At 41.4% G+C, this 11,785-nt stretch overlaps 2 pseudogenes across 1 annotated transcript in view; both read right to left on the reverse strand.

Moving 5' to 3' along the window:
- The window catches only part of LOC146462666 (kelch-like protein 24), a 42,025-nt pseudogene extending 39,159 nt beyond the window's left edge, over positions 1–2,866 (reverse strand). Inside the window, exon 1 of the transcript XR_014857111.1 lies at positions 896–2,866. The product of XR_014857111.1 is annotated as a kelch-like protein 24 (transcript). The remainder of the gene's footprint in view (positions 1–895) is intronic.
- Positions 2,867–9,749: 6,883 nt separating this feature from the next.
- On the reverse strand, positions 9,750–11,551 carry LOC146462673 (kelch-like protein 24; annotated as a pseudogene).
- Between the last annotated feature and the right edge of the window lie 234 nt (positions 11,552–11,785).

Genomic DNA, 11,785 nt, shown 5'->3' on the forward strand with positions numbered 1-11,785 from the left:
GTAAACTACATATATATTTGGGAAAAACATGATGCAAAGAAAGGCTTTTTTTTACAATGAAAATGACGCCAGATGTAACGCGCGCGCTTTCGCAACGGAAATTGAAGCCAATTCTGCTCTTTCTTTTTCTATGTAATTGTAAGAGTTTTGGACATTTTTTGACGTCATTTATTGTCTATTTCATAATTTTTACAACCGCGTGTTGAATATTAGATAATGTTTGAATAAAAAAGTATAGCCCATAGAAAACCTCCGTCGATTTGTTTTAAAAATCTTGTCTTTAACAACTCATGTTATATATGCTTTCCAAAATCTAACCCCTTAATTACGTATTTACATATTGATACTGTTGAAAACTGCATTTGACACACACGTCATGTATGCATACAGATGTTTCTCCACAAACATTAGCTGTTCTGAGAGGAGAACATATTTCCGAGAAGGAAGCTCAAGGAAAAGGGAGTCCCCAGGGCGTGAAGGGGGGACCGCGATCGTCCAGTAACGGATGCCGACCAAGAACAAAGATCTGTGCATAGTTTCATCAAGACATGCCAGGCACTCCGTTAACGCGACTCCAATTTGCAGTGCTAATTGCCGATATATTTGTGGGGAATGTCTCTTGGAAAGAAAAACTGAGCTCATTTGATATGTCCCAGGTTTTGATACATTTTGACCAATCGCACGCTGGCAAAAATATTACAGATAATAACAGCTCATATAAGACTCAATTTATGTCTATGTCTACTAAAAGAGAAAATTAGAATCCGGGAAGCTTCTAAACTCCTTCGGGGGTCAAGTCAGAGCAAAACTCGACTGCTGCCCAGATTGACCCTCTATTTATTCAAGCCATGCGTTTACATGAGTTGTTCTCTCTGGACCCTGAAAAAAAAGAGACGCTTTTCGTTGTCTACAAGGAAAGACGACTACGTTAGGTTTAATATGATTCTCACTCCTACACAACAGACACTTATTGACAACGTCGCTTTTGACTTCCGATAACTTTAAAACTCACAAGACATCTCAAAGCCGATTCTGGTGACGACTAGTGTCCGCACAAATTACAACCTTGTTGGTGAATTTTGCCACTTTAAACTTTGAAATCAGCTATTTTCTTCCGAGCTGCTTCATTTGTGTTTAGCAAGCGCTACTTTGGGAATTTTCAATGCACAGCCTTTAAATGAAGGTTTATTGTCTCCTGGAATCTTGTCCACTGGTATGGAGGCTCTTTGGATCCACCTCTTCAGTGTGGGATCATAACTTTCAACCGTGTACTCAAATCCGTCATGCTGTTGTAAGCCAACCAGCACATACAGTGTTCCATTGACACACACCATGCTTCCCCACAAGCGTGGAACATTAAGGCTTCCGATAAACTGCCATTTGTTTGTAGAAATCGTGTACACTTTACATGAATTCGATTGTTTGTTCTCAGTCCCCAGTCCTCCTGCAACAAAAATCTTTCCAGCTTGAGTAGCCACACCAAAGGCACAGCCTCTTTCTTGCTGCATGTCTGCGATTTCTTCCCATTTGTTGTGAACAGTGTCAAATCTCTCTGCTTTTGCGACAAATTCCACATTCAGCAGATACCCATAATGTCTAGCCTGTTCCCGGGACTCACGTTTCCCACCCAAAACATACAGACAGTCACCAGCACCAATGACACAAAAGCCTTTCCTGCAGCCCCTACGAGAAGTAAAAATACTCTCCCATGACCATGACCCCATATTGTATCTTGCAATCGTGGACTCGTTTTGCTCTCCTGCATCATAAATGGCATAAATCTGCCCTCTGATAACCGTCAGCCGCTTCTCATCATAAGAAGAAAGATGCAAACGCGGCAAAGAGGACCAACCATCCAAAGCAGGATCATATCGGTGAGTGTTGTAACTTCCATTAAATGTGAACAGCTGATCTCGGAATGTTACCATCTGGGTGCGAGTGTTCATGTTTTCCAACAAGCTTAAGCCGTTCGCCAAAAGCTTCCACGCATCCATTTCGGGAAGATAACACAAAGTGTGTTTACCACCACAAGCTACAATGGCGTGTGTGCCAAGCCTTCTTCTCGGTGACTGCATAAGAGCATCTTCACTTGTAAAACTAACTAACGCTATGGCGTCTGACACCCTTTTCCAACAAGAGTTGTTGTCACGCACCAGCTGGTTCGTCACGATATCAACAACAAGAACGTCACGCGATACTTCGCCTTTCGATCGCTTACCTTTTGTTCAATCCACTTTTGTATGATTTTCAAAACATCTTCCTCAGCTGCAAGGCAAATGTCATCACTTGAAATCCACCTCCCAACCTCCTCGGCTTCCAGGTCTAAGAATTCGTCCAATTCGGCAACGGTGGCGAAATTCTCGTGCACAAACTTCCTAGTTTTGGCGACAAGCTCTTCGCATTGGTATTTCTCCGCGAAGTAAAAGGTCGAAATGCAATTCGAGGTCGTCAATAGTTGCTCTACAAATCGTCCAGCAAAGGTTTTCAAACAAACAAGAAGCAAATAATCGGCTGCGATGATCAGATCCTTTCCGCTTTGTTCATCATGTATCTCGACATGTCCTGTGTAGATGAACTCCAAAACGTCTTCCAAAATTGACTCCGAGATCTCCTCGAACCGAATGATGCCTTCTTCCTTTTCTTTCCACTCATTCTCAAAAACCCTATCGAAGAAGGGACTTACCGCCACAAGCACATTCCTATGAGCCTTGAATTCTTTCCCTTCTTTCGCCACCAAGGTTATGTCGCACAAATAGTCTTGTCTTCGTTGCATGTTAAAGTTGAGTCTCTTCATAAACTACACGAAAAACGACACTTGTTCTGCTTCAGAAATCGGCTCTAAATCTCCCATGTCTAAGGATAACAACCTATAAAAATTGATGAAACTCAGTTCATTGAATCGATCGATCGTACACCGAAGCGCAAAATTATAGTAATTTAGTGGTTTCTTTCTTTCCCCAGGCTTTCACGGTTGTGGTTTCTTCAAGGTACTGGGCAGGGAGGGGAAGGAGGGTTGCCCTTCCAGGGGAACCCTCAGTGAGCTAGTTTCACTGCCTCGTTGCTAGGTGCCCGCGAAAAGAGGCTGATTTTGGAAAATCTGACCCGTCCGTAATGTGACTGCTCAATAGCCCTTTTCACGGTTAACTCTGCTCATTTGAATATTACAATGAAATCTAGCATGTATGTGAGACGATTTCGGGCTATTTTGTAGTTTTTGCCCGAAATTGCCTCGCATCCACGTTGGATAACATTGTAATGCAAATGGGAAAAATTAACCGTGAAAAGGGCTATTATGCTCCCGGGGGGGGGGGGGGGGGTACTTCCCTATATGAGCTATACGGGGACGTGCCGCTGGGTAGGGTATGGTTTTTGGCCTTTCTTCCCTGAACAGGGTATATAATTTTAAGCGAGTCTGTTCCTGGATCCGTCCTAGACAGGGTATGGTTGCAAGACTGTCGTCTTGTGTTTGGTAATCCGAAATCAGAGATGTTAGTCTGTATTTGTTTTAATGAACAATGCTTCACGTCTATTGAGTTTCCACTTAGGTCAGGGTCGTAACATGGTATATGGGCTCAGGGCTCAAAGCCCAAAATATGACTGGGATCAGGGTTCAGAGGAAAGGGCTCAGGGCTCAGAAGAATGGGATCGGGGATCACAAGGCTTTTGAGCTCGAGTCAGGGATCAGAATTGTCACACCATGAACACACGGTAAAAAAATCTCTTATCACAATATTTTTCCGCGTAGTAAGGTTTCTGTCCATAGAATTTCCTGGCCGACGTACATTTCCTATTCTTGCTTCCGGCTGGGGGCAATTCCTGTCATGCGAGTTGTTTGAGAAAAACATGGTATCGTATTCTTAATTAATTCAATTGTTGAGTGCACTTTCCTCGCCTTGTTACGCAACTCTGCCTACGGCTCTCTGGGCTCTTCTCAACGCGCTGTGTACATATCCTGACATATCTTTTTTTGTGAGAAATGGGTAAGAGGAAAAAGGAGAAAAAGAAGTCGCGGGACAGAGAAAGGTACGTAAGTAGATCTTTGACTGGTTTTACTTTGTACTTACTCCTGGCAAGTCTTCAAGCATAACAATACAGGACAATAGACAAACCGATTCATTAAAAGCGGAATTTACTTGATTTACTGATAGGTCCCGATCGCCTTATCGCCGAGTCATCGCCTCCAAAAAGTCAAATAAATTAACCTTTAATAGTGCTTAAATAATTAGAATGGCCCTCTAAAGTAGTATACTTGTACAATGAATTCGCGCGCTTCGTTACAAAATAAATGTTTTCTCGCAATTCAATAACTGCAATAAATCTGCTCTAATTGCATCGAGTTTAGGGTTATCTCGAACTCTGATGAGAAACCGAGATCGGTTCAGCTACCAGTACTAGTGTTGGACCGGGAAAGTAAAGGACACATTCCGTTACCGTATAGCTGATAAATGCACCGGAATGGCTTCGAAAGTCCCACGGCAAGAGTAACGAGGATGTGGACGAAGAAACAAGCGCGGAGGAAAAGGAGACCCAAAGGAAGGCATTGCAGGGCTTTGCGAAAGAATTTGGACGGGGTGTACGCCCGGGGGGGGGGGGGTACTCCCCTATATAAGGTATATAGGTATGTGCCGCCCCAAAGGGTATGGTTTTTGAGCCGTTTTGGTCTGAAATAGGGTATAGATTTTGACAATTACGGTCTGAAATCGGGCCGGGTTTTTTGGGCGGGGAACATTTACCAAAGCTTACAAACATATTTTTCTTCTCAGTACGTAACTGGAACGACTAACTGATAGTGAGAAAAAAAAAATAGATAAACTATGTCATTCCAGCTTACTTTTACTCCTTGCGTCAACTTCCGTTCGGCACTGATGCATAATTATCAGGTCTGAAAACGGGTATGAATTTTAGAGGTCAGGTCTAAAAACGGGTGTGGAAAATGGCATGTTTAGGTCTGAAATAGGGTCGGGATTCGAAGACCCGGGCGGCACACCCCCACCAAGAATTCCGAGGAGTACCCCCCTCGGGGGTGTACGACAACAAAGAACAAGAGGGAAGACCAAAGAAAGACCTGGTACACTTCCACTGGCCCTGAGTATGTTCAGAAGGAATGTGTCGGCACATGGAGAAATCGATCTATTGAAAGAGGTTCAAGGGAGTGAAGGACAATCTACAGCTCATGACGCCGTCGAGGAATACGAGATTATCTTTTCAAAAGGCGATGTAGTTGCTCTCAAGCACAACTACAAGAGGTATATTATTTCTTTCTTCCTTGCAGTTCTTTCAGAAGATCTCCACCATAACGGTGATGCATTCCTGGAAGATCGCATGAGTTTGAGATGGCTGGAACAGTCAGATGAAGATCCCCTTGTATACAAGACTGGGCACCAGGACGACAGAAATTCACCGGAGAGTATCATCGAGAAAGTAGAGATAATAAAAGATGGAAACAACTTCTGTTTGAGCTACCATGAAGAGCAACGCCTAGTTGCATTGCTCCAGGGGTCAGTTGAATCAGATGATTCATCAGAGTCAAGTGGTGATGAGGAGGAAGGGGAGCAAGGTCAGGTGGACAACTTTTCAGAGCCCATTAGATTCGAAGCTGGAAGGAGTAGGTCTGGAAGACCTACAACCAGATATGTCCTTTGACAATCTAGTTATTAAATCAGGAAAAGCCAATGGCGGGCTTGATACAGAAAAGCTGTAGAACCTGTGGCCTGCACCATTTCATTTTTCTACTTCATGTAAAGCAGGTGGCTTGCTATTGGTAATTGATCTAAACCCCAACAACATCAACAGGGATGGCGGAAAAGAAATTCCAAAAATTGGTTGCCCTTGACCAAGAAACACGGCAGTAGGAGATCCGTAAGACAACGGACCAGTGAGGCAACAGCTCAAACAAAATGCACTAATCCAAGCAGTTAAGAACCGATCAACCAGAACCGAGCTTGGAGTCATATAAGTTCAAAGTGTTGCAATTCCTGATAAACACTCGCAGTACGCAGTTGAAACGTCCAGATCTACATCATTAAGTGACTACACCGTGAGACAAACGATTACACTTTTTCAATAATACATTACTGTAGACCACTAACGCCTGTCAGCCAGAAGGAGGAAAAAGATCTCACTGTCAAAAGGTATGTCCGCTGCCAGATTCAACGGCCCACATGAAATATTTGGTTGCAAGAGACCGGACATTTATTAACTGGACAATTTATCCGAGCAAGTAGATATTCGTACTGTACAGGAATTGGAAAGCTAAAGGGAGACCTTCGTTCAGAAGTTCCTTACAGTGCTGTTAATTCCACTGGGGACCAGCCACTGTTACTGCTGTTTGGCTAAAATTATACTGATTTATTCGAATTTCGATTCTTATGCTTTCTTCTGATTGGCTTAAAAACCTGCGTTGCTCGTATGATCATGAGCAACACTAATAATAAACCTTAGTAAATACTCTTGATAGACGTTACATATGAAAAGCTCAAGTTCCCGCCGCAAGATCTTTCAAGACGTGTGATACGCGAAGGGAAGTGGCCTACTTTTAAGGTATAGATTAACAATAATGCACAGAGGTCAACTCATCTATATCTTTAAAGCTATGATAGAACTTACAACTTCAACTAAGACTTAGAGTTAATGTTTTTCTCATCAGCCCATTTGAACGTGTTCTATATTTTATATATGGACATAAACGAAAATTTCTGAGTTGAAATTGTGTAAAAAATGGATGGGATCAATTTTTTCATCAGGGCTCAGGGATCAACAATTTGGGGAAAATGGGGCTCAGGGATCAAAATTACGGCAAGAAAATAGGGATCAATGGGTCCCGGATATACCATGTTACGACCCTGACTTAGGTTCACCGCTGTTAATGCGAAATTTTGGGAGTTTTCGCCACCACTTCTAGGAAGTGTATTATTTTATCTGTTATGATTGGTATCCGCGTTTCAATGCGTGGAACATCACGTCCGGTAAGTGACAGTGGGCCTTTAAATGTTGTTACTATTGCCAATAAACACTTGTGTAACACAAGAGATAGATGTTGTCCTTTGTCCTAAATAGGGTCTTGAAATAGAGGGCGCTGTCCTACACAGGGTAGGTATTTAAAGTTATTTTCGTCCTAAACAGGGTCAGGGTTTCAAAGCCCCAGCGGCACCCCTATACCCAACGATTGGTCAAGTGCCCCCCCGGGATTATGCTGTACAAGGTGGTTCTACCTTTTTAATGTCTGTGGATAAAATCATTCAAATGAAAGCTGCTGAGCAGTACTTTTCCTATGATACCCTTCTTCCAAACTGCGGTTAGATATATCAAATTTTGGTTATTGTATTGCTTGAAACGCGAACGAGATATTTCGGTTAAACCGATTTTAAGCGGCGTGAAAGCAGCTTTCATGTAGACCCCCGCCTTAAACCCCTAAAGGAGACCAATCTGGGCGTCGCCCAAGCTTTTTTGACCCCTAAAAGCTAAAAGAGACCATTTCAAAACGCAGACAAATATTAATTTGTATATTTCTTCGCGTGTGATCCTAAACGAGACCTTCACGACTAAATGTAAAGGAGTTTTGCCCAGAACACCTTAAGTGAGACCAAAAACCCTTTCAAAATTCGCCCAAGAAGACTCTAGGAGTTTACATACCCAAGAAATGTTCCACTCCCCAGTTTTGCCACTGTGGGCTACTTAAAAATACTGATGATGGGAAATGCAAATTCTGTTCTGAGCAGTTACATCAGATATTAATTAACTGACTGTGTAATTCAAGGAAAACCACAAATGAAGCTAAAGCATTTGCAGTTGATAAATTAATGGAAGCCTAAGTGAACAAAAGATAGATATTAGCACTAAGAAAAAAATAGATAAATTTATTAAGTCATGCTTCAATAAAGTCTATGTACTGTACATGGAGCTTATTCTATGGTTTAAGCCTCTCTTTCCACTCAGGGCTTCCAAAATGTCAGGTAATGTCAATCAACAATAGTTATTTTCAGAACTACACTCGCCCCCACTATCTCACGATACAAACTACTGATGCTTCTGGGTCTTAATAAATGTTATTAACCATTGCCATGAGAAGAACATGTGAAAGTGACCTTCTGTATGGAGGTGACACACTAGTGGGGGGATAGAAACAAATGGAGTCACATGTTCTTCTTTCCTGACTATCCCATAGTGGAAAGAGAACTGCCTATAGTCTATCAGAAGTTAATTGTTATACAAAATATCATAAGTTTGTCAAAAAGCATATTATTACTTTTTCTTGTACACATAAATGCTCTATTGTCATTAGTGATATGCACACAAAAACCCAGTGATCATGTTTACCAAATTATGACAGACATATCATCAGTTACACAATCCAATAAAATAAAGAAGCTAATTTTGGGGCCTGACCAGCCGAAACACTAAAATATATAATTAATTTAGTACAAATTAGCAGCTTGTAACTTATTTCACTGATAAGTTTAAGAATAGACTTCAAAATTTAATATATATATGAATTTTATGATTAACAAACAAATCATTTCGTGTCTCCTTTTTTCACATATTTGAAGATATTTTGAAATTTGTATTAATATGATTTTAAACAAATTATTATATTACAGTGAAACCTCTATTAAGCGGACACCTTCGGGACCTTCCCAAGAGTTCGCTTAATAGAGGGTTGTAAAAAATTGCGCAATGTTTGTTAACGATTAACATTTAACGGCTACTCTGTACTGTGATAAAGTTCCATTTCGTTAAGGAAGCTATCCAGAGTTCAAGTTCATTACCAATTTTAATTAGTGTTTTAATCCAAAAACATAACAGCAAAACAGTAATGATAATACGCGCGGTACATGGGCTCTTTCAGTGTTTGTACAAATTAGTTATTTCTTAAAGTAATGTTAGTGGCTATGTTGGTGTCCACCAACATGGCGTCCCATACCAAACTCTGTAATTTTCCGTGGTACATTTTCTCGAATAACTCGATTATGAGATATCGCACAACCTTGTGGCTTTCACAAGTTGTTTATGTATCACTCTTCTACAACATATAAATTTCTTGACTTTATCTATTGAATGGTTGGGGATTTCATTTTTTTTACTTGCGTGACGATGTGTGAGGTGAAAACCACCAAATTATTGATTTGTCTTCATTAGCCGACTACTGTACTTTCAAGGACGTAATCCAATACTATACTATTGTCAATTCAGTCCGGTGTCCGCTTATTAAAGGTTTTTAACAATAGAAATTAGCCAAATACAATTTATTTTAGTGTCTGCGTCCGCTTAATAGAGAAGTCCGCTGAATAGGGGTTCGTTATATAGGGAAATTTAAGACGTTAATTTAGGGACCCGGCTTAGTGTCCGCTTAATGGAGGGTGTCCGCTTAATTGGGGTCCGCTTAATAGAGGTTTTACTGTATTACATTTTATAAAAATAATATAACATTAAGAGGTAAATCAAATTTTATCATAGAAAATTTATCAATAAACTAGAGCGCCTTGAACTGCATTTAAAAATGCCCCATTTGAGGCCGCCATTTTGTTTAGTCTTTCCAAGCCTGGTTGGGGTCAACCGCTAACAGTTTACCTGCACTGGTCATCTGGCCACTTTTGCTCATAAAAATCCCCAGTGTGTTAAACCACCTGCAATGATGTCATAAGCTTAGTCTCACAAGATATAGCATAGCATTCTCATGACAAGTCTCGAGAGAAACTTCACTACCAAATTGCGGATTGTTACAACTATAAAAATCTGAATTCAGCTCTTTCCAAACGAGCCAATTCATTTGAGTTTATCAAGCACTCCTTTGGAAAGTTTCAATGCACAACCTTTAAATGAAGGTTTAGGTTTGCCTTTAATTTCGTCCTCTGGTATGGAGGTCTTTTGAATCCACTCGTTTGTTGTGGGATTATAACTTTCAACTGTGTACTCGGGCGATAAAAATAGTTGATATCTTGAACCACCCAGCACATACAGTGTTCCATTAACACACGCCATACTTCCCCACACACGCGAAACATTCAAGCTTGCGATAAACTGCCATTCGTTTGTAGAAATATTGTACACTTCACATGATTTCAATTGTTTGTTCCCTCTCCTGTACCCTCCAGCAACAAATATCTTTCCTTGAGTGGCCACACCAAAGGCACAACCTCTTCCTTGCTGCATGTCTGCAATTTCTTCCCATTTGTTCTGAACAGTGTCAAATCTTTCTGCTTTTGTGACATATTCCACTTCTTGCTGTACAGGCTCCCCACCCAAAACATACATACAGTCACCAGCAGCAACAACACAAGAGTGATCCCTGCAACCCTCATGAGACGTGAAAATTTTTGCCCATGAACATGAACCCATACTGTATCTTTCAATTGTCGATTCTTCTGTGCTTCGATCTACAACAATGGCATAGATCTGCCCTCTGATAACTGCCAACCGTTTCAAATTGGAAGAAAGATGCAAATGCTTCAAAGAGGACCAAGCATCAAAAGCAGGATCATATCAGTGAGTGTTGTAACTTCCGTCAAAAGTGAACAGCTGATCTCGGAATGTTACCATCTGGGTGCCGTCATTCATGTTTTTGAACAAGCAATTCGCCAAAGCCTTCCACGTGTCCGTCTCGGGAAGATAGCACAGAGTGTGTTTACCACCACAAGCTACAATGGCATGTGTTCCAAGCCTTTTTCTCGGTGATTGTATAAGAGCATCTTCACTTGTAAAACTAACTAACGCTATGGCGTCGGATACCCTTTTCCAACAAGAGTAGTTGTCACGCACCAGCTGGTTCGTCACCACATCAACAACAAGGACGTCACGCGATACCAAAACCAGCCGAACGTGACGAAACACTTCTTCAAACTTCGACTTTCGATCGCTTTCGTTTTGTTCAATCCACTTCTGTATGATTTTCAAAACATCCTCTTCAGCTGCAACGCAAATGTCATCACTTGAAATCCACCTCTCAACCTCTTCAGCCTCCAGGTCTAAGAATTCGTCCAATTCTGCAACGAAGGCGAAGTTTTCGTGTATAAACTTCCTGCTTGTGGAGACAAGCTCTTCACAGTGGTATTTCTCGGCGAAGTAAAAGGTCGAAATGCAATTCGAGTTGGTCAATTGTTCCCTAAAAAATCGCCCAGCGATGGTTTTCAAAGAAACAAAGAGCAAATAATCGGCTGCGATTACCAAGTCCTTTGCACTTTGTTCATCATGTATCTCGACATGTCCTGTGTAGATGAACTCCAAAACGTCTTCCAAAATTGACGCCGAGATCTCCTCGAACCGAATGATGCCTTCTTCCTTTTCTTTCATCTCACTCTGAAAAAGCTTAGCGAAGAAGGGACTTACCGCCGAAAGAACATTCCTATGAGCCTTGAATTCTTTCCCTTCTTTCGCCACCAAGGTGATGTCGCACAAATAATCTTGTCTTCGATGCATGTTTAGTCGCTTCATTAACTCCACACAAAACGAAGCTTGTTCAGCTTCAGAAATCGGCTCTAAGTCTTCCATGTTTAAGGATGACAGCCTATAAAAATTGGTGAAACTCAGTTGCTTGAATCGATCGATCGCACGTGTCTTTCTTTCCCCAGGACTTCACGGTTGTGGTTATTTCCGGTTACTGGGCGGGGAGGGGAAGGAAGGTTGCCCTTCCAGGGGACCCCTCAGTAAGCTTGTTTCACTGCCTCGTTTCTAGGTGCCCGCGAACTCGAAAATCTAAATAATTCTGTTTTTTTCTCTCTCTCAGGTAAGTTAAACTTCCTGTCCGTAATGTGACCGTTCAATTTAAGGGTATTTATTATGCTGTACAAGG

Source organism: Pavona decussata, unplaced genomic scaffold (assembly GCF_977016875.1).
Source record: "Pavona decussata unplaced genomic scaffold, jaPavDecu1.1 SCAFFOLD_186, whole genome shotgun sequence".
NCBI classification, from domain to species: Eukaryota; Metazoa; Cnidaria; class Anthozoa; order Scleractinia; family Agariciidae; genus Pavona; species Pavona decussata.